Genomic DNA, 22,411 nt, shown 5'->3' with positions numbered 1-22,411 from the left:
CTTGCTTTCCCCATAATGATGTGTAAAAGGATCTGTCAGTGGTTATAGAAAGTGGATCTTGTATACCCATAAAATATTTTGTGCTCATTTATACTAAATTAACAATATGGAAGAAGTACTGGTGGCTATTTGGTCACATATAGGCAGTGGGCAAAGTGCTCTACATATAGTTTCTCATGAATACTCACAGCAAATATCGATAGATGGGGAAACAAAGGGACAAAGAGATTAAATAACAAGCCCAGGTTGGCACAACTCAGAAGTAATGGAGCCGAGATTTGAACTCAAGTCTGTCTGACACCAGAACCTATGCTCTGAACTTCTACCCCTTTCTGCTGCCTGCATACCAGCCAACCTAAACCCCTGCAGTTCCTTGATTAGTCTAGAGTCTGACGATTAGTGGGAACTCAGTAAAGATTGATTCAATGAATTTATTTTTAAAGAATACTGATTCACACCACTATGCTTTAATACATACTGCTTTCTCTCCTTGAAACATTCTTCACTCACCACTACTTTGTCTACCTGGAAAATATCTACTGATTCTTTAAGACTTATTTTAGTCATTCTATACAGTACGAAAATAGTTTATAGAACAGCTCCCTTCCCACATCCAGTGGATAGTCTTCATCATATCATTTTTAAATTATTTCCTCCACATTTTAGAATATCTTTTTATGGCCCAAATTTTTTTTTTTTTTTTTTGTCTGCACCCTTGGCATGTCGAAGTTCCCAGGCCAGGGACTGAATCTGTGCTGCAGTTGTGACCTGTGCTGTAGCTGTGGCAACACTGAATCCTTAACCCACTGCATGACAAGGGAACTTCCTTTGGGGCACAATTCTTTATGTATCAAAGATTTATTTTATTTTATTTTTTAGTCTTTTTAGGGCCACTCCCGAGGTATATGGAGGTTCCCAAACTAGGGGTCAAATCAGAGCTACAGCTGCCAGCCTTTGCCACAGCCATAGCAACGCAGGATCCGAGCTGTGTCTGCAACCTACACCACAGCTCACAGCAATGCCAGATCCTTAACCGACTGATGGAGGACAGGGATCGAACCTTCGTCCTCATGGCTGCTAGTCAGAATCATTTCTGTTGAGCCATGAGGGAAACTCCTATGTATCAAAGATTTTAATTATTATCTCCCTACCACACGTGAGCTAGACAAAATTGTGTTGAACTTCCCATTTCCATGGCCTCATAAGTGCCCCCTCAATATTGCTGCTAATTCCTAAGTGTATGGTGAGGCCACTCAAAATGACTCTTCTCTTGCTCTCTGTACATCCCCTGCTCAACCTGTCCCTGCCTCACCCACACTCTACTCACATGACTGACCTTCCTTCTGAATCATAGAACCTAATCAGTAAATGCCCACACATTTGCCGCTGACCCTACTCCTGTTCCACTTCCATTCTCCTTCTCTTTCTTCTTCATGTCCCGCTTCATCCAGCATTAAGCAAAGTCCTTCCTTAAACAGTAATAAAGCAATTTTGGCTCCACTCAGACCCCAAGCTTTTATCAGAAAAATTCTGGTGACAACTATTAATATAAAAATAAATATCAGCTATTTAAAGTAGTAACAATTGGGAGTTCCCGTCGTGGCGCAGTGGTTAACGAATCCGACTAGGAACCATGAGGTTGCGGGTTCGGTCCCTGCCCTTGCTCAGTGGGTTAATGATCCGGCGTTGCCGTGAGCTGTGGTGTAGGTTGCAGACGCGGCTCGGATCCCGCGTTGCTGTGGCTCTGGCGTAGGCCGGTGGCTACAGCTCCGGTTGGACCCCTAGCCTGGGAACCTCCACATGCCGCGGGAGCGGCGCAAGAAATAGCAACAACAACAACAAAAGACAAAAGACAAAAAAAAAAAAAAAAAAAAAAAAAAAAATTAAGCTTAAGGAGTTACTAGTCTAATTAAAAAAAAATAAATAAATAAAATAAAGTAGTAACAATAGTAATGTCTTGTGGAGTCTGTAAAAATGCATACTTTATTAATCCAAAAGAAAATGAGAAAAGAAACAAGGAAAAAAAAAACCAGATATAATAAAAAATAAGATGATAAGCATAAAACCTATATCAGCAATTACATTAAATGTAAATAGGTTTTAAAATCAAATTAAAAGGCATATATTTTCAGACTAGATTAAACAAAAATCTCATGCTATATATGAGACAGAACTTAAATATGTCTACAAAAATGTAAAAAAATATTTAAATCTATACAATACAAAACTAATAAAAAGAAAGCTAAGGTTGTTACATAAATAACAAGTAGACTGAAAGGCAAGAGTTAAAGAAGAGCATTTCATAATAGCAAAAGGGACAACTCAACAGAAAGACTTAGCTTTCTAAAATTTATATGCAATTAACACAACCTCCAAATGCATAAAGCCAAGTTGACATAACTAAAAGGAGACATAAACAAATTTGTAAGCATATCCAAGTGTAAAAGAAAACTCATAAGAAAAATTAAAAATTCTTAGGAACTGGGGAGATCCCGTCGTGGCGCAGTGGTTAACGAATCCGACTAGGAACCATGAGGTTGTGGGTTCGGTCCCTGCCCTTGCTCAGTGGGTTAACGATCCGGTGTTGCCGTGAGCTGTGGTGTAGGTTGCAGACACGGATCGGATCCCGCGTTGCTGTGGCTCTGGCGTAGGCCGGTGGCTACAGCTCCAATTCAACCCCTGGCCTGGGAACCTCCATATGCCGCGGGAGCGGCGCAAGAAATAGCAACAACAACAACAAAAGACAAAAAGACAAAAAAAAAAAAAAATTCTTAGGACTGAACAGCAATGAGAATACCACATGTCAAAATGTGTGGTATAAAGCTAAAATAATGCATATATTAGAAAAAGATAAAAGTTTAAAACCAATGCACTAAGATTTCATTTTCAAGAAGCTAAAAAAAATTAGAAAATTTAAATCCAATGTAAGCAGAAAAAAGTAATAACAATAAAAGCAGACATCAATTAAATAGAAATAGACATTCATTAAATAAAAAAACAGGCAACGGAGGAAAACCAACAAAGGCAAAAAATTGTTTTCTAAAAGATTAACAAAATTGATATGCTCCAAAAAAATACCGATTGAGGAGAAAAAAAAGAGAAAATACAGTATTAGGGGAAAAGAGAGAGAGCTATCACTACAGTTCCTACAGAAATTATAAGGACAAATATATACATATACATATATCCTACAAAATACTCATAGAGGTATAAAGAAATTTTACAAATAATAAAAGAAACAAATAATCCAACTTTTTAAAAGGAAAAATCCTCAAAAAGCAGTTCACACAAGAAAATATATCAGTATCAATAAACAAATGTATTATTTATCGAGGGAATGAAAATGAACACCATAAGAAACCATCACATCTACATCTAGTTGTTGTTTGTACTAACAAAACCAAGTTTTGGTCAGGATAGAGAACATTTGGAATTCTCAAACACTGCTAAAGGGGACATAAAGTGAGACACTATGGGTAACTACTTACCAGTATCCATCTACTAAAGTAAACATGTGTGTCCTTATGACACCAAAATTCCCATCCTGTGTATAGAGCCTTCAAAAATGAGTGCTTAGATAGCCTATGAGGCAACATGACTCATTGCTATTTGTTGTATAGGCAACAAATGCCTATATGAGAACATTCACTGTAGTTCTATCATAAAGTCCCCAAATTAGAAGTACTCAGAACATCCAAGAGCAGGATGGATGAATCTATGGCCACACCCAATAACATCAGTCTTGGAGTTCCCGTTGCCGCAGTGGTTAACGAATCCGACTAGGAACCATGAGGTTGCGGGTTCAGTCCCTGCCCTTTTAACGATCCAGCATTGCCATGAGCTGTGGTGTAGGTTGCAGACACGGCTCGGATCCTGCGTTGCTGTGGCTCTAGTGTAGGCTGGTGACTAGGGCTCCAATTAGACCCCTAGCCTGGGAATCTCCATATGCCGTGGGAGCAGCCTTAGAAAAAGGCAAAAAGACAAAAAAAAAAAAAAATTAAAAAAAATAATAACATCAGTCACAGACAATATTGGCAATAAAAGCTAGACACAAACAGGTTCATATAAGTCCATTTCTCTGAAATTCAAAACCACAAACCTAATCTATAGTGTCAGAGGCATCCTTTTGGATGGTGTATATTAGCTAATAAAAGGCATAACTAAACTTCTGGTTCTACATCTTGAACTGAGTGTGTATATAAAAAATTATTGAGCTGTATACCTAAGATTTGTGTGCTTCACTATATATGGATCATGTCTTGGTTAAAAGGTTGGTTAAAAGGTACAAATTAAAAGTTGTGCATTACTCAGGCATTCCTTAAGCAAACAAAAGCAGTTAACTATTGAAAACAATAGTTGTGTACTAAGAATACGACTATTTCTCCCTTACAAGCTTATGGGCTCTCCCAGCACAAAACTGCAACATACCCATAATTATACTCTTACTTCTTGGCATCTAGTATGTGTTTAATATGTAATTGTTGAGTGGCACAGAAATACAGTAATTTGAGGGCATAAGTTTATCATGTTTTCCCTTTTAGAGTGCTCTAACTCCTTTGATGGTGCAGTCCAGATGGTAACTCTCTAGGAATCCATTGTTTCCACCGTGTTGGGCCAAAACATCATGCCAGCTACCACATGGAGTTAGTCAAGCTTCTGAAAGCACCAACCCCAAATAAGCCCAGGAGCTGGCAAATACCTGGGGATGCTGAGATATAAAAGAATGTCCAATGATGTCAAGTGGCCTCAGTAAAGATTTGAAGGGCACGAAATGGAAGTATAAATCAAAACGGTGAGAAAATAGTATGGGCAAAAGTCAGGTGACTTTAGGAACTTAGAAAACGAGGTTATTCTCTGAAAATTAACTACTAAAAGCTAACCCTCAAATATAACCCAAGCTGTCTGTCAATGTCAACCGATCAGTTCTTTAAAAGTTTGGGGAAATGCTCAAAATTCCAATCACAGTGACTATGGAATAACCTCAAGGAAGCGTAAGTTGTACTAATATATTCCCGATTGCATACACATAGCATCGATTTGGTTCATCAGGGTGAATCAGGTAAACAAAGAAAAAATTCATTTTTGGTAAAATTTGGTCATAGCTTTCAAGACATCAACTGCGTTGGATCCTGTTTAAAGAAACAATGTGCAATCATGTAGATAATGGGCATGCCATCTCTAAAAGGCTAGTCCAAGGGGAACAAATGTATCAATGTTCTCTGAGCCTTGTCTTGACTGGATCAGAAAGTAGAAGCATGATAATTAACGCAAGTTCACTATTGAGGAACAAGTGGGATTTGCATTACTGTTTGTTCTCTGTGTCGATATCACTGTTGTTTTGAAATTGCTTTGGGGTCTAACAACTGTATGCCTTTATTCTGATTCCTTTGTTCATAAGTATTTTGAGAAATGTACAAAAGTCTTATTTAATTTCTCCTGTGGAACCACAAATAGGAGATTTGTGACCATGAACATCATGGTCTGATTGCTGATGATTGTTATTAGCTGACATGCGTTGATCATGTTGACCAGTCAGCTACTGTGCTACACAGGTGAGGTTAGAAGTGCTGTTTCAAAAACCCTACATAGCAGCAGCTTAACTCAATACATTTTCAAAAATTTCTCCCTCACTTGTGGTCTAGTGTGGGTTTTGGTTGGAAAGAACAGGAAGTCTCTAATCCACACTTTTAATCAGGAACTGAAGCCTCTTCCATCATTGGCACTGTTGTCCCCTGAGTCTTCAGAGACTTATGAATTCAACTGATGGATAGAGAAAGGGAACAAAGATTGCTGAGCTTGCTCAGCATTGAGGTCTGCTGAGCCAGGCTGCAACTGATGCACATCACTCGTGCACATCCCAATGGCCAGAACTCAGTCACATGGTCACATCTAGCTGCAAGGAAAGCTGAGAAATGTCTTCCTCTTACTCAGAAAGGAGAACCTAGGAACTGACAGGTCTTCATGGATTCTACCCCTGGTACTGAGTGCTTTCCATAAATGGAATCCTCATCACATTCCTCAGAAGGTGGCACGCATATTTATCCTGATCTTACAGGAGAGGAAACTGAAGATTGGATGGAATAAGTTGCCCAAGAATAGGCAACTATATCTGAGCCGAAGCTAAGCTAGAACACATCTCTATAGTTCATACTTTTAACTGATATAGTACACAGTGGTTATATTTTTGTGGCAAATTAGTAAATCAATCTTCAGAATTATAAGCTTCAGTGCAATTACAAAACTGGGAGTTCGGTATGTATAAATGGAGGACTAGACTCTAGAACACAGAGACCCACCAAGATGCTTCCTCCAGTGATGAAGAGCCAGCCAAGTCTAGATGACAGTACACCCTGACTGGTCAAACTGCAGCAAATAAGGATGACTTAACAGTAAATGAGCACTTAACACCAAGCCAGGCATGACTCAAATATCTTATATGAGTTGAACATGTAAATCCCTACAACTCTAAGAAATGGGCACTATTATGAAGAAACTCCAACACTGAGAGACTAAGAAAATTGCCAAGGTCACACAACCAGAAAGGTTCAGAGGCAGGATTTAATCTAAGGCAGTTTTAGTTCTAGAATCCATGCTCCGAGGCTTTATGTTAAAGAAATGTTCAACAGGTGTTCCCGTCGTGGCAAAGTGGTTAATGAATCCGAATAGGAACCATGAGGTTGCGGGTTCGATCCCTGCCCTTGCTCAGTGGGTTAACGATCCGGCATTGCCATGAGCTGTGGTGTAGGTTGCAGATGCGGCTCGGATCCTGCGTTGCTGTGGCTCTGGCGTAGGCTGGCAGCTATAGCTCCGATTAGACCCCTAGCCTGGGAACCTCCACATGCCGCAGGAGTGGCCAAAGAAATGGCAAAAAGACAAAAACAAAAACAAAAAAAAAAGAAATAAAAAAAGAAATGTTCAACAAAGAAGATGCCAATACCACTGTTGGCATATTGTTTTCCTCCACAGGGGTTACATAACCACCCACACTGACACAAAATTTGGTTATAGCTAGAGCCAAAAAGCTGATAGAGTTCAATTATTACCTCATCTTCCTGGTAATAGAAGGCAAAATAAGTACACAGGAAATATTTATGAAACTGAAATTATTTGAATTGTGTTAAAACTGAAGGTACATTTTTTCCTTTAGTCTGCAGCCATAAAATAAAAAGTAGCTGAGCATTTAATATAAAGTATCCCATTTAGTCCTCCAAAAATCCTAAGGATGTAATTTTACCCCCATTTTTACAGGTCATAACTTTTTTTAATAAATAACATATTTTTATTGAGGTATAGTTGGCATGTAACATTATATGTACATGATTTGATATACATTGTGAAATGATCACCACAATAAGTCTAGTTAATCTCTGCCACCATACATAGTTACCAATTTTTTTTTCTGATTTTTAAGGTCTATTGGTTTAGCAACTTTCAAATATGCAATACAGTATTATTAGCTATAGTTAACGTGCTATACATTTTATTCACAAGACTTCTATTTTATAACTGAAGTTTGTATATTTGACCCCCTTCATCCATTTAGCCCACTCCATCCCCCCACCCCCACCCCTGCAACACCGCTTCAGTCTGTTCTTAGCATCTGTGGGCTTGGAGTTGTGGGTTTTTGCATAACATCAAGTTTTAACATAAGGAAACATAGTCCAATAGCCTCTGACTTAGATAGGAGTATAAAACCTCTTAGTAACACTTTCAGAAATGAGTTCTAAACAGCTCTCTAAATGATGAGAAATATCCTAGTCTGACACTCCAAAAGCATGGACTGTTGAACATTTAGGACTTCGCTTTCACAATTTTATCCGTTGACTTCCAGGAAAGTCATTTCTGTCAAAGTACTGGTGTGGACAACAGTCACAGGCGGGAAGGGCAATGGGACAAGAAGGAGGAGGAAGGAAACGGTCCCATAATTTTAGAAAGAGTATGAAAAAGAGAAGTTGGACTTGAGGTTCTGTTTCTGGCTCTGCCTCTGTTTTGTAGCCAACCAGCCATCCCTCTCCGTTTCTCTCCATTAGTTACAAAGAGAGGAGAAAACTATAGAGTGGGTATACAGCATCTTGTCATGCTTGGGTGAAAGATCCTGCATTGTGGCCAGCGCAAACCTAGAATTAATCATGTTGAGAAATCTGCGTTGCGTTGCAGTGTACTGGTTTCAAGTTTCACAGGAATACATTTACTCTGAATATACAAGGAGAGAAATGGCAAAATTGCATTTTTAGGTGGGAACACCAAAGATGGGGGTAACACACTAAAAACAGAGGATGATTTTGAGCAAAGCTTGTCCTACACCAACACATAATGTCAACCAAACTTGTGATCTATCTTTTCTCTTCCTGCATTCTTTCTTCCTCATCAGTTGCCCCATTCCCCTAAATTCATTTTTTATATCATCCTATGTCCTCATATCAATGATTAAATAGTTTACCCTGGAGTTCCCTTCATGGCTCAGCCATTAATGAACCTGACCAGGATCCATGAGGATGTGGGTTCGATCCCTAGCCTTGCTCAGTGGTTTAAGGATCTGGCTTGCCATGAGCTGCGGTGTAGGTCATAGACACATCTCGGATCCCGAGTTGCTGTGGCTGTGGCATAGGCCAGCAGCTGTAGCTCTGAATTGACCGCTAGCCTGGGAAACTCCATATGCCGCAGTGTGTCCCTAAAAGAGCAAACAAGACAAAACAAAACAAAACAGTTTACCCCTCTCAGAAGTATTGCACATTGGAAGAAAAGAATCCCAAGGAAGAAAGAAATTGTGTGTCCAACACCATGGCCACTAAAAATCCCTCCACTTTAATACTCACATCAACATCCTCCCGTTTGGAGAGGATGGTGAAGGAGGAACAGGATTGAAGAGAGCTGAGGTCTTGATATTGTGATGTGCTCTTAACCTGTGTAGGACACTTGAACTTAGGTGACTAATGTTTTCTCTTCGGTGTCCCCAGCAATGGCCATCTTCAATTGTATTGATTGGGAGGTTTTCAACCTGAGAGCACTGGAGTGTTCTGAGACACACTAAGAGTTTCCATGAAGGAAAGTGTGAGTTCATGCTGACTATGGACCCTGGTCCATAGAGTCTTGTTCAAGTGATGGAGTTTCCACTGTAGGGCATTCATTCGTCACAGTGTTCCAAGAATATCAGGTCTCCACGGCGTTCCTTCTTTCTCTAACATACATAAGTGGTCTGGGGGCATGTCCACACTGATGTCCACACCAAGCATTAACTCCTTGTGATCCATAAGCATTCTCTATAGTGCCAAAGCAGTGTCCTTAAGAAGTGGGGAGCTATCTCTTTTCCACAGTCTCTATCACATCATTAACCCATATTCCCCCCAAACAGGACTACTTCCTTCTCAAGTCTTACTGGCAGAAATGGGTCCTCTAACTTGTGGCAGAGCAGCCTTTCTACACCCCACCTCCGGGCACCAATATGAATCTATGGGTCTGGTTCAGACACTGACATTCTTTTCATTTCCCCCAATCCATTTCCTTTCCATGGAGGGAGGCATCAATCTCTTTTTCAATGAAACCGTCTCAATCTCACATAAATCACCTTGGATAAAAAGAGGGCTGAAGGCTATTGTCGCCACCACTGCATAGAGAGGCCCAGCTAGCCTTGATTTCTTTTAGGCTCACCAGAGATCTCTGTCCCTCACCCTACACCCAGAAGTACGGATATCTGGCTCATAGAACTCAGTGTCCTTGTGACTTCCCAATCCTTCTGAAAATATCTAATATCTAATAAATAAAATTATAAAGTATCAAATATCTTTTTAAAATCTAAAATTTAAACAATTTTTCCAAAAAATTCCTGAGAACTCCCTCTTTGAGCACCTTAATATGCTTTTTTTCTCTCCTCGCTCTCCATGAAAAAATTCTCCATTTTCCAAACACATAGATGTGACTCTCATAACAACTAAGCTTCCCCTATGAAGAATCTTTATTACTACAGTGTTTGGTCTCAAATCTCTTAATAGCCTTCTGGTGGCTTTAAGAAGTATTATGCAGACATCTGCGTTTTCATCCCGGTTTTGACACTATTTGGTCATATCTTGGGGACCGACACATTTCACTGATCCTTCAGTAAAGAGAAAAAAAAAAGCATAGTTCAAGTTTAAACATGAGCAGTTGTGCCATGCATCCTTGTGTTTATGGAAATCCATTAGAGAGAGAGAGCGAGCAAAAGAGAATGAGAGAGCGAGAGCGCCTAAGCCCCTTGTCTTGTTATGTAGCATAGCAATTCTTGGACTAAATGAGCTGTGTGGCATCAAGTTCATGCTGGTTCTATGATCTCATCATTTCTAGGTCCTCATTAAAAGCAGGGTACTAGTTATTCTAATTTCCAAGTGTCTCCCCCCCCCCCACACACACACATAATTTGGGTTAAAAAATAAAAAGAATAATGTCATTCAGACACACAGGATGAGGTGAGTCACTTTGGTTCATTATTTGTAAATAAAACAATCCCCAGCATTTTTTTTTTTTTCTGTAAACTTAGAATGGTCCTACAAACCTATGGGGACTCTACATATCTAGAATCATGCCTTCCTACAGTCTCTCCCTGGATTATTTAGGGAGAAAAAAGTATGAAGATACATTTTCATGAATTAACTGGAGAAGTACAGAACTGCTATGATCATTGACTAACTTTCATGATCCACAACAATATGGGAGCTACCCAAGTACCGGAAAAGACAGGGAGTCTCCTAAAGGCTGAAATATCATGAAAAGTATCTCATCATCTTTAGATACTGTCCACTTTTTCTTTCATGTGCATATTTGTTTCACCAACATTATTGGGTTAAAAATATGCTCCCAAATCTACCCAGACCCAGAAGTTACAAAAGTGAAAATGTGTGGTCTTTCCTCCAAAATTCTCAAAGACTATTGGGAGATATTGACACATAAAGAGATAATAACTGTCTAATAATATAAGGGATATAAATAATGTAGATACAAGGTACAATGGCAAATTACCACATTCATTCATGGTTCAAAGGAGGATCTTCTTAGGATCCTATCCACAGGGGCAAACAAGGCGTGTGATAATGTGTGTCAACCTTCTGGCCTCAAGGGGAAAAACCTTATTTCTACTCCTCCCTAGAAGAAGAGCATCTGTTTTCTTCCTATAAGGTGGGTATATGTGAACAAGCACTTAGCCCCTTTATTTCACCAACTACTACTTCACTCTCTTCGCCCAAAAGAGGGAGTAGCCAGGCTAGTTAGTTGCCATTCATTAAGCTCCTCAAAGTGCCTCTTGCTCCCTTGGACATTTGGGCTCTCAGGCGAAAGAGTCTTTCTTCTCTGCTTCTTGTCTCAGTGTGGGAAGGACCTCCCCACCATATAGGGTCTCTCTCTCCCTCTCTCCTTCTCTCCTTCTCTCCTCCCCTCTCCTTCTCCATCTCCACCTCCATCTTGGAACAGTTGCCGTGTGTGTGAATCAGGCCCAAGACTCTAGGTAGGTAAGCTTCTCTAACAAGGTTACCAGGAGCCCTGAATTGCAGGAGATGACTGACTGCTGCTTAGCTTCAGTAAGAAGACACTCTGCTCCTGTTTGTCTGGTCACCCTCGCATCTCTTCTCTACAGTTTAGTACACAGAATAGAGGAAGGAAGGCTTTCAGCCTCTCCATCTCTAACCTCTCACATTGGCTCACCAAGCCAGTCCTCCTTCCTGAGTCTTCCTGGACACCTTAATTATCTTGCCACCTGTAATCACCCTTGAATTCAACTATGGACAACATTATTCATCCATTCGTTCAACAGATACTCAAGTATTCGCTTAGTGTCTAGCTCTGTAAAACATTTTAGCAGTTCGGCAGTAAACAAAATATTCTCTGTCCTTGTAAACTCATAGCCTAGTCTGAGCAACAGACAGTAAATAAATTAGCAATGAGACCCTACTGTAGAGCACATGGAACTATAGCCAGTGTCTTGTCATAGAACATGAGAGAAGATAACATGACAAAAAGAATGTGTGTGTGTATATATATATATGTATGTATATATGCATATATATGTGTGTATGTGATATATATACACACACATATATGTATACACACACAAATATGGTAGTTATATGTATGGCATACATATATATGGTCATTATATGTATATATATGTACACCTGGGTCACCTTGCTGTATGGCAGAAATCGGCACAACATTGCGCATCAACTGTACTTTAATACAAAATAATCATATGGGTAATTTATCACTTTTGATACTGTCTGTGAAAGAAAAGTTGAGTGAGCAGAACATCATGAACAGAACGATTTCAGCCTATCCAGTAGGAAGAGGGAAAGTGTCCTCTGGGAAACCCTGCAGAAGGAGTGTATATGGGACTCTAGAGGAGGGTCAGAGGCTCCTCCTAGGTACCCTGAGCTTTAGGAACCAGCCCGGGGAGCTGTCCCTCATCAGGTGGCTAACCTAATCCGTAGCCAAGGAAACAATGACTGAGATGAAAGTATAAATTTGCAATTTATCAGCAAATAGGTGGTGTTTAATGACCTGTGAGTGAGGAGATCCCCTAGGGAGAATGAAAATCAAGATGAGGAGAGATTGAAGGAGTGAGATCTAGTTATAACCAGAGTTAACTACTGTTAACTGTCACAGGGGAGAGCTTGGATTTGAGTCCTCAAAGAATAATGGACAGATTTTCCTTCCATTAGAATGATGGGATTAGGATGTGGGGAAAAGTCAGAGGCCCATGACTTTTCCAGGCCACATCAGCACTTGCCATCCCCTCCTCACTCCAGAATCCACAATTCATCTGCAGGAGTTCCCTGGTGGCCTAGTGGGTTAAGGACCCAGCATTGTCACTGCTATGTCGCAGGTTCAATCCCTGGCCTAGGAACTTCTGCATGCTGGGGGCATGGCCAAAAAAAAAAAATTCATCTGGGATGTAAGAAGCCTTGTTAAGTGAGAGTAGAGATATACTCCCTTGGAATATAAATTGGTATAGCCATTATGGAAAACAGTAGGGAGGTTCCTCAGAAAATTAAATATAGAACTACCATATGATCCAGCCATCCCACTCCTGGGTATGTATCCAGACAAAACTTTCATTCAGAAAGATACATCACCCCTGTGTTCATGTTATTAAGAAGATATGGTACATATACACCTGGAACACTATCCAGTCATAAAAAGAACAAAATAATGCTATTTGCAGCAACATGGATGGAACTAGAGATTCTCATACTAAGTGATTCTCATACTAAGTCAGAAAGAGAAAGACAAATACCATGTGATATCACTTACTTGTGGAATCTAAAATAGGCACAGATGAACCTATCTACAGAACAGAAACAGACTCACAGACATGGAGAACAGACTGGTGGTTGCCAAGGGGGAGGGGGAGGGAATGGGATGGACTGGGAGCTTGGGGTTAGTAGATACAAATGATTACATTTAGAATGGATGAGCAATGAGGTCCTGCTCTAAAGCACAGTGAACAATATCCAATCACTTGTGATAGAACATGATAGAAGATAATATGAGAAAAAGAATATATATATATACACACACACACATGCACACAGAGAACATTATAGATCAACTATAATAAATTTTTTTTAAAAAGAGAGACAGAAATACTCCCTTGGATATGTGTTATTTACTCCTGGGTATTAGGTTTATCTCCCCCACAAGTGCCATCTGCAATCTGTAGTGTAATATTCTCACTAGTCCTGTTAACCAAGTGAAATCTTCCTGTGAGGAGCTAGAACATAGCTACCAAATCCTACTCCCCAAAAGCTTGATGGAAATTCAGTAAGTTCATCCCAAAAGGAAGAGACAAATGCCAAAAGGCATACCAGTCTAGAGGTTGGTATTTAGGCAACAACCAGTGTCTTTATCTCAAAGACCTCGGAGTCGATATGAAGTTTCCTGAAACTTTTCAGAAATCTAACCAAGGTTATTTAAAACTTCATGTCAAGAGCCAAGGGTCTTTGTTATCCACCTTGTCTCAAGTATGCCAGCTTTAATATGTACCTATTCCTATTCTCTTTTTTTCTCTTCCTTTTCTTCTATGACTCTTATAAATGATGCCCAACTCACCAGAGGTCAAGCACAAGGAAAAAGAGGTCTCAGTGTGAGAAGAAATATGTGACAGCTGGTGAAGTAGGGCTCCAGTGAGGGGGAAAAAAAAAACAGAATAAGAGCAATTTCAAATTTTCCCACAGTGCTTTGAAAACGTTGCCTCGGAAGCCAAATTTGGGTATAATCGTGGAAAGCACTTCATGGCACAGAATTAAAAAATCACTTCGCTCAAGGTTACAGTATAACCACCCATTTCCCCTTTATTCTTTCCTTTTATTTTTAAAGGCCCAAAGGAACAGGAGTTGGTAGAAAAAATACATCCAGCTTTTTGCTGTCCATGGGAGCTAACTTTAAGGTATATTCTCTATCAGCAGTTCTAAAGTTTAATATATTAAGAGTCACCTATAGCATCTGCTAAAATAGTTTAACAGTGGGATTCCCGTCGTGGCACAGTGGTTAACGAATCCGACTAGGAACCATGAGGTTGTGGGTTCGGTCCCTGCCCTTGCTCAGTGGGTTAAGGATCCGGCATTGCCGTGAGCTGTGGTGTAGTTTGCAGACGCGGATCGGGTCCCGCGTTGCTGTGGCTCTGGCATAGGCTGGCAGCTACAGCTCCGATTAGACCCCTAGCCTGGGAACCTCCATATGCCATGGGAGCAGCCCCAAAAATAGCAAAAAGACAAAAAATAAATAAATAAAATAGTTTAACAGGCTCCATCCCCAGAGATGCTAATATGGAAGGTCAAAGTGGAGCCTGTGGGGGGAAAAAGGGGACCCTGAGAACCTGCATTTCTAACATGTTCACAGGTGATGCCTACGCTGTTTGTCCTACAACCATATTTTGAGAATCAGTTTCTATTCAGTCTCTCAAAGGGACCTAGCAGAATTGAGCCCCAGACGTTCATAATGTAACCTGCCCGCTAATGTTCTCTTTCTTGACTTCTTTCCCTTCCCTGTTGGATTTTCCCATTCCTCTACCAGTGTTTTCAGGCATCATCTCCCTAACAAATTCTTTGCACTCAAATCCCAGGCTCAGCATCTGCTTCTGGGATTAATTTAAGCCAAGACGCAGGTAGAGTCAGAGGAAAAAGAAGCCAAAAGAAAGATTATCAGGAACATCACATCAGGACGGCTACCTCTGCTCTTCTGCGGGGTACTGCTCAGCAACAGGGGGTCCTGAAACATTCTAGAGGTGCACTGCCTTTGAATCCCTCACTCCAGATTTAAATCTCAGAAGAGCGTGTCGGATGGACTCAGCCTTGAGCACATGCCTGCTTGGGCAATGCCCAAGTCTAAAATTTTGAAATCATCTTGAATTCCTCACTCTTCATTTACCTTCCTCATCCAATTAACTGTCACACCTTCCCACTCCAACCTCATTTCAAGAATGTCTCCTCACCTGTATCATATATGTCCAGATCAGACCCTCATCCATTTTCATCTTAACAGACAAGAGTCAAATGACTGCTCCTCTTGTCCCAGTCTGCTTCCACTTCTTTGCGTCCTTCATACTGATACTAGAGTGAGCTTTAAAGAATGAAACTGTGACCCCTCCCTTAAAACCTTCTAATACTTCCTTGGATTAAAGCCAAGATCAAAGAAGGCTTTCTCTGATCAAGTCCTTGGCTACTTCTCCTGACTAAGGTCTTCTTTCTTCAAAGCATACACCCTATGCTTAAGCCATATCCAACTACTTTCATTTCCCTAAACAGATGTTCTCTTTCACCCTTATGCTTCTGCCCACATGCCTGGAATTCATTTGTTTAACAAATATTTATTAAGCTCCAGCCCTTTGCCAGGCATGGTTGTAGAATCTAGATGGTACTTAAATAGCTGTGAACAAACTTAAGAAAAAATCTGTCCTCCAGGAGCCTACTTTCTAACACACAATAAACAAAATCAATAAGCAAAGTCTTAGATAGTATCATGTGGCAAGGAGAAAAATAAAGTAAGAAAGTAGAAAGGGTATGAAAGAATGAGAAGTTGAATCTTACATAGGATATGAGTGGAAAGACTCAATGAGAAGGAAGCAAAATTCCACTGGAGGAAGGCAGTGAGTCTTTTAAATATCTGGGGATGTTGTTACAGCAGAGGGAACAGCAAGGCTGAAAACCCCTCCTTGTCTGGCTCCCTCTGCCCATGTTCCTAATCCTTCTCCTTCAGGACAACTCTTGCGTCTCCCTCCGTTACCAAGAACCTCCTCTGACTCCCACTGCCCATCCTCAATTATGAATGCCATCTCAGTGGTCACAGCGCTTCCAGGCATATTATGGTAGCATTTAAATATCAGTGACAATAAATTGCAGTTAACGTATATAAAGTGCTTACTGTACGCCAGGAACTCTGCAGGGGTCTGACTTGGATAACTTCTTTTCAGTTCTCACCAACACTCTAAGAACACAAGTATATATATTACCTCATTTTACAAAGGGGAAAAAACCATACACAGAGAGGTTAATTAACTTGTTTCAGATGGCCATGAATTATAATCTTTGCTCTGGAGCTTTTGTATAACAGGGACGGTAGGCCCCTCATATTTGTATGACCCACAACGAGTTCACACTAAAAAAGGACCTCCATCTTGATGCTTTGAATAGACCTTAACATTTTAATAAAATGGAACTGTTCTCTGTATCTTACCAAGTGATGCAGAAATGGCCAGATGAATTTGGACACCTTTGGTGAATACGTTTTCTCATGGTCTGACTTAAAAGTGAACTCCAGAGTTCCCATCGTGGCTCAGTGGTTAACGAATCCGACTAGGAACTATGAGGTTGCAGGTTCAATCCCTGGCCTTGCTCAGTGGGTTAAGGATCCAGCATTGCCAGAGCTGTGGTATAGGTCACAGATGTGGCTCGGATCCTGCATTACTGTGGCTCTGGCATAGGCTGGCGGCTACGGCTCTGATTCGACCCCTAGCCTGGGAACCTCCATATGCTATGGGTGCTGCCCTAGAAAAGACAAAAAAAAAAAAAAAGGAAAAAAGTGAAATCCATTTCATGAGACTCTGGGGTCACCTTCCAAAGAAAGGCTGGTGGCTTTCAGAGAAGTTGATGTGAAAGGCGATGCAAGGCTGGTTTGGTGGCCAGTTGGGAGGGACCTACCCTATGTATTAAGACTCCATCGACTGAGGAAACCAAGGGGGATTTCATTTAAGAGCTCCAAATGGGAAGTCATTTGGATGGATGTTCTGAATTGCAGGTGTTAAGGTGTCATCAAGCTGCTTCTTATACTCTATAGCTCTCCAGGTGATTAGCAGATTTCCAGGTGAGTAAATCTGAGGAGTTGCTCATATAATAATAATAATAATCAATAACTCTCCCAACCAGCCCCATGTACGCTTGCGAATGTCTAGTATTTCTAAAATTCTACTAACCACTCTTATCATTCTTCAACTCCAGAATTGTTCCACTTGTCTTTCTAGCTGTGTTTCTCAGTTGAGGGTAATTTTGCTCCTCTGGGGACACTTAGCAATGTCTGGAGACATTTTGACTTGTCATAAGTGGAGGAGGTGGGGTACCACTGATAATATTGTGGGTAGAGACCAAGGTTGCTGCTAAATATTCTACAATACACCAGAGAGCCCCTCTGTAACAAAGAAATGATCCTGCCCAAAATGTCAGTAGTGCCATGGTCTCACCTTGTTGCCATGTGCAAACTCTAGTGTCTATCTTGGATTCCCATCTATTATGTCAGGGAATCCAATGATACGTCAGGCACTGTCCTTGTTTATTTTAGGGAATCCTTGTTGTATTTTTAAATTTTCTTGGGATTAGTCTTTGGAGCAAAAATGCCCCAGAATCCTATGCATGAGATGAACATTTATTTCTCTTTAAAGCATCAAAGTATCACCTCCAACATGAAGACTTTCCTGACACCCTATAGGAAGAACTGACCCCCTTTCCTTTGCACCCCAAATGTAACTCATACACATTACTTCCTTGTCTGTCTCCTTTACAACCACCCCATTAGCTCCTCAGTGGAACACAGAGACCACATCAAATTTTTAATTTCCCAAGTCTTTAGTGCAGCACTTGGTCCTTAGTAGGTACTCAATATACATGTCTGAAATGAAGGTAATTTCAGTATAAATGGTTCCAGCCACTGTTTTACATTCAGTAAAACATACTTTAATTTTCCTATGTCTGTGACTTATTTTCAAGTTTCCAAATAGAGTAGAGGCCAAGTAAACCACGTGGTCCATCCATTTAACCTCAGCTTCATAGCCCACCAACAACATTCAAGTTCAGGAGACATTACTCCAAGGTCTTCAAAACAACATTATAAAGTGCTGGTAATGGTGGGAAAGGATGATAAAAATAGGCTGCTTAAAAATCAAGCACTTTTGCACAGAAAAAGGAGATGCAAACAGCCTCTGGCACCTTCCTGTGAGTAACAGAAGTTTCTATTTTAAAAGAAAGGCAGTCAAATAAGAAGCAACTTTATCACAATGCCGCTTTCCCAGATTTCTTGGCCAAGGCAACATATCAGCCTGTATCAGGCTCTTGGCGTTCCATGACAGATCTGGCTCCCGTGATGATTCATAGCTGCCATGTGAGGAACGAAGGTTTTCACAGGAACTTGCCCCGTTTAAAAAAAAAAAAAAAAATGCAGCCCAGTAAAAGGCCCAGCTCTGTCAATCATGCATGCAGCACTCAACTTCTCTCCCTGGCAAATAGCAAAATAAGTGATGAGCCTCACCAAAGGCATAGCCTTCCTGCGGTTCTCCATCTTTCTGCTCTCAAGTAGCTATGGATGTACATTTCCTCTCTTGGCTCAGATGTTCAAGTCTCCCAAAAGTTGCATGAACACAGCAGAGAAATTCAGTCCTCATCTTTCTTCCTCCTCCTCAAACTTCTTTGTCTCTGAGTCACCTCTCTAGGTTCTGGATGACCTTCATGTTACGGAATTTAAAGACACTCCCCTTATTTTATTTTGACTTCCATGTATTAAATAGTTGGGATTTCTAAGTGTTTATGTTTTCATTAAGTTAGGGTTTTTATCACCGTCTGCTCTTGATAGGATCTGAGAAACAATACTAACCGTTTAAGAAAAAAACAGAGCACAGTTCATCTGAAGGAAACAGAAGGGATATGTCTATTCGTAGCCTGAATGGAGTCGATTATCATTCTTGGGCAAAATGTTGGCTTCACGTTTTCCTGAAGCTAAGCCAGAAGAAAGGAACAGATTGCAAGTGTGTGCAAGTCAGCGATGAGGAATTCAAATATTGAGAAGGTGGGAGGCAGGCTTCAGCCTCTTTCCTGAGAGAGGTTCACGGGCAGGGAGAGGACTCCCCTGCCCAGCCTGGGAGTGGGCAGTGCCCCCTGCACAGAGCTTCAGAGGGTGACAGGAGGAAGTTACGCCCAGGACCTTCCTGATGATGATTCCAAATACCTCTGGGTTTCTGTCCAAGTTACGTGATCAAGGCACAGGGGCAAGAGAATAGGACTAGGAGCCCAAACTCAGGGCCTCTCTACAGATGAGCAGTGCACTCTTTAGCTCCATTATGCTTGATTTCCAAAAGCAGTCTCATCATAGAATTTCTAAAATTCAAATAATTCCCTTAAATGGTGAAGACCCAAGTTGCTGTTAACAGTGGCCGCCACTTACGAAACATTTCTCATAGCTCAAATGTTGGACACAATTAATAATAAGCATAAGATAATGATAATAGAAATTATGACATTTATTAAGAGTGTATGGGTGCCAGGAGCTGTTCCATGTTCTTTATGTCCTTTTATGCATCAAATCCTCTCAACAACCCCATGGAGAAGATACTTCTAACCCAATCTTACTAGTGAGGATGCTGAGGGATAGAGTTATTTGATGGGGCCACTGTCACATGGGTATTGACTGGTGAGGTATGATAGGAAGCAACAAGACTTCTGTCCCCCAGACCACTCTTTTTTATATATAACATATTTACTGAGATGTAATTCCTATACCATCCAATTCACCCATAGAAAGTGTACAGTTCAATGGTTACTAGTGTATTCGCCAAGTTGTATAACCAATACCACAATCAATTTTAGAGTATTTTCACCATCCTAAAAGAAACCCCATACCCTTGAGCTGTAATTTCTCAATTTTTTCCATTCCTCTCAGCTCTAGGCAACCACTAATCTGCTTTCTGTCTCTATAGATTTGCCCCTCTGGACATTTGTATAAGTGGATCATATGATAGATGGTCTGTTATGACTGACTTCTTTTTAAAGTTCACCCTTGTAGTAGAATGCGGCCAGGCTAGGGGTTAAATTGGAGCTGCAGCTGCAACCTATGCCACAGTCACAACAACACTGGATTGGAGCTGCCTCTGTGACTTATGCCACAGCTTGTGACAACACCTAATCCTTAACCCACTGATCAATGCTAGGGATTGAACCTGCATCCTCACAGGTACAATGTTGGGTCCTTAATCTGATAAACCACAGTGGAAACTCCAAGCATATATTATTAATTCACTTCATTTTATTTTTCAAATAAATCACAGTCCTAACCATTACACTATGTTCCTCTCTGAGGCTGGTATTATTATTGTTATTTTGTACACAAGAAAACTGAGGCTTGGAGAAATGAAATAACCTGCCCAAGGCCAGGTAGACAGTCAAAGACAAATCTGGCATCTGCTGATCCCAAAACCATGCTCTCAAAATCTTGCTATACTACCTCCAAATCATGTCTTGCCCTGGAGAAGTTATCTACACATGGGAAATTAGCCTTATGTGTACTGGTAACTTTTTTAAATGTAATTTTTATTTTATATTGGAGTATAGTTGATTTACAATGTGGTGTTCATTTCAGATGTACAGCAAAGTGATTCAGTTATATGTTTATCCATTCTTTTTTAGATTTTTCCCCCCTATAGGTTATTATGTGTCCTGGTAACTTTCTTCTTACTTTCATGAAAGGCAAAAAAGTAATGATTGAAAAAAAAATGATCTTTAGAATTAAGCTCAGGACCAAGCTGTGTGACTCTAGACAAATCACTTAACCTTTCTACATCTTGATTACCACATCTGTAAAAGAAAAATAATGACATTGACTAATTCCTAGAGTTGGGAGATAATGGAAACAAGTAGCAACACTAGTCTCAGGCACATAGTAAGGGCTTAATCAAGAATACCATTCTTTGGAGTAACATGTGTTAAGGCAGATCTAAGGACAAAGATGTAGGTTTGGCTGGAGGGAAAAAGGAGAAAAAAAAAACAACACAATTCTGATGGTCTGGAATGCTGCAGTTTTTTCCTGCCTCTAGCTCCAGGAGAGATCAGCAACATGGAACATTTGCAAGCACGACTTCATCTACACACAGACATCTGGAAGAACCCCTGAAGGAGATCTACTCCATCCTTCCCTTCCTTCAGCCCATCTATGGGCACCCCACTTGCTGTCTGCACATTTCCACTCCTCAGGCATTTGGTGCCAAAGAACTCAAACGCTTTTGGCGGAAGTAGAGACTTCAGAGCATCCCTGGGAAGCCAAAAGAGGCTAAAACAGTAACCTTAATACAAGCGTACCAATTACACATTCAACCAAATTTATTGCTGCATTCCCCTTCATGCAATTAGAGAAGATAAGTATTAGGTTCAGGAGTCACAGTAGGTTTCTAAGTTTTGAAATGAAATCATTTATAATTAATTGAAATTTGTCTTTCTCAAAAGGAAGGCAATCTTATGTTTCAGATCTTGCTAGCAGGCCCTGTATCAATTTGGAAACTGCAGACATAAAACAAGGGCTATGGAAAAGACAACAATTAAAACATGCTCTTTTTAAAAGGGGAGAGAAAGGGGGAAGCTAATTAATATTACAAGCTATAAAAGAGCAAGTTGTCTCAATCACTAAATGGATTTTTTCTCTTGCCAATAAAGCCCTTTATTCGTTTAGTCAGGTAATGTGCACCTATCAGTAAAATACAATGGTTCTGCTGCTGGTTGCAGAGAATTCATTCCTTGTCAATATAAATTTTTTAAAAAGTTGTTCATGCAGAATGAACAGGGGGAGGTGAGCAGATCTGAGGACATTTTTAGATGGCCCAGCCCAGATGCATGAAAACTGCACATATTAGACCTAAATCACTGATCCACCCAGTCCTGGACTGCTTGTACATTAATCTAAAATGTTTATATGTTGGAAAATGAAGGGTGAGAGAGGCAGCACATTAGCAAAAAGTGCTTGGCACTTTCCAGGGCTATTTGAGGATCATGTGGAAAGTCCCCTGGTGGCTTATTGGGTTAAGGATCCTGCATTGTCACTACTGTGGTGAAGGTTTGATCCCTTGTCTGGGAACTTCCACATGCCACAGGTGCAGTGAAAAAAAAATTTTTTAATTAGAAAAAAATCATGTGTGCATTGATCCAAA

The 22,411-nt window shown here is 40.5% G+C and overlaps 1 protein-coding gene across 1 annotated transcript in view; it reads right to left on the bottom strand.

Annotated features, from left to right (window-relative positions):
• The window catches only part of LOC110260233 (uncharacterized), a 748,649-nt gene extending 732,206 nt beyond the window's left edge, over positions 1-16,443 (bottom strand). The window contains exon 1 of the mRNA XM_085021828.1: positions 16,381-16,443. The gene's annotated coding sequence lies outside the window, so the exon portion shown is untranslated. The remainder of the gene's footprint in view (positions 1-16,380) is intronic.
• Positions 16,444-22,411: the final 5,968 nt, after the last annotated feature.

This window comes from Sus scrofa, chromosome 4, assembly GCF_054392235.1.
Source record: "Sus scrofa isolate SSC_HxYL_T2T_F1_AM1 chromosome 4, Sscrofa_HxYL_maternal_Yorkshire_Landrace_v2.0, whole genome shotgun sequence".
NCBI classification, from domain to species: Eukaryota; Metazoa; Chordata; class Mammalia; order Artiodactyla; family Suidae; genus Sus; species Sus scrofa.
Note: the sequence above shows the minus strand (reverse complement) of the source record. Positions and strands in the feature narration are given on the sequence as shown.